Source organism: Mesitornis unicolor, unplaced genomic scaffold (assembly GCF_000695765.1).
Source record: "Mesitornis unicolor isolate BGI_N332 unplaced genomic scaffold, ASM69576v1 scaffold52508, whole genome shotgun sequence".
Lineage (NCBI taxonomy): Eukaryota > Metazoa > Chordata > Aves > Mesitornithiformes > Mesitornithidae > Mesitornis > Mesitornis unicolor.
Genome location: NW_010203562.1, coordinates 1 through 1,463, shown reverse-complemented (window position 1 = coordinate 1,463; position 1,463 = coordinate 1).

Here is a 1,463-nt window from a genome sequence, read left to right as displayed (position 1 = left end):
CGCTCTTCATCTCTTGGAGGATTTGTTCTATTAGATTGTTCAATAAGGCAGCACTGTCTAGATTTAGAAGGCTCCATTCTCCACAGTCAGTGAAATCATGAAATGGGAATTAATAATAAGTGTGACGCTGTACACCTTTAAGGTTCCTGATTTAAACGCTAATAGGAAGCCTACAGAAAGTTTAAAGGAAGTTTCACATCCATTTTCTGAGAAATGGCAGTGTTAGCTACCAGCACATCCACAGCTGACACAACAAAAAGATTAAAAGTCCATTAAATACCCTGAATATTGTAGTAAACACTCTATAAAATAAATACACTATTTGCTCTATAGATAAATTCACCTGCTACAAGAACTTACATTGCCAGACAGGGTCTCTGAAAAAACTGTATGCAGCCTAGTGGTTAAAGGTAATGCAATTACCCTAAGTCTCTCCTGACTGTAAGACTTAAAAAGAAAAAAAAAAGTCAGGTTAAATTTCTTATAAAACTGGAGCAGTTTGATGTATGATTCACTACACTGCTCCATGAGAACCTTTTTCCAATTACAGGTTCTAGAAAGAATTGACTAAGGAGGTCACAAAGAGTTTCAAGAAAAATTTAATTTTATGCAAAATACTCAGAAGATTAAAGCTACACATCCTGCAATACAAATCACATCAGCCGAGCTTCTGTAACGCTGGGGGAATAACTTTTTGAAATGCAAGAACAAAACTTTGTCTTTTCCTGTGCGGGCAGCCTTTCAGAAAACCGTAAAACAGAAAGGCAAATCCTTACCCTGCTCTTACATTGCAAGGGTGTTTCAACCCCCAAGGCTGCAAGAAGGCAGCCAGTCAAAGCACAACTGGGAAGCAGAGGGGGATCTGTAAGACACTGCCAGGCAAGCAGGACACAAGGGATACAGAGAGGTGAGGTGGCAGGTTCCCAGTGCACACAGTGCATCACAGTTCTCAGTGCATCACAGCCAAAGCAACAGGCAGTCCAGCCAGGGATGGCCAATACCTGGGTCAAGTCACACATACAGCCTTCAGGTAGTTCAGAAAGTCTGCTTTCTGTTAGTTTGATAATATCCACATTACCTAAAATGTCTGTCTACTCACAACAAAACGTACTGCAAATCCTAAGTGAAAAGAGAGGTATTCATTCTGCAGTATCATTTCTCATTGTTATTCTGCATCCTAATCCTAGGTAGCTGCAGGCTGCCAGAAGCCAATAGCAAAGGAGATCAGTGACAATGTTACATTCCTAATTGGTAAAACCGTTTTTACCCAGGTAAATCTCCATTCTACAGAATAAAACATGCGTTTATTTGCTGATCAATTCTGACTTACACGTGAACTTTCTCAGGATAGAAAATTCAAGAATCTGTATCAGCAATATTTGATCCTAAAAAGATTTTCTTATATCACTAAAATAACAAATAATTCAGCTTGTCAGAAGGACTAAACACTGAAAAGCTACTCT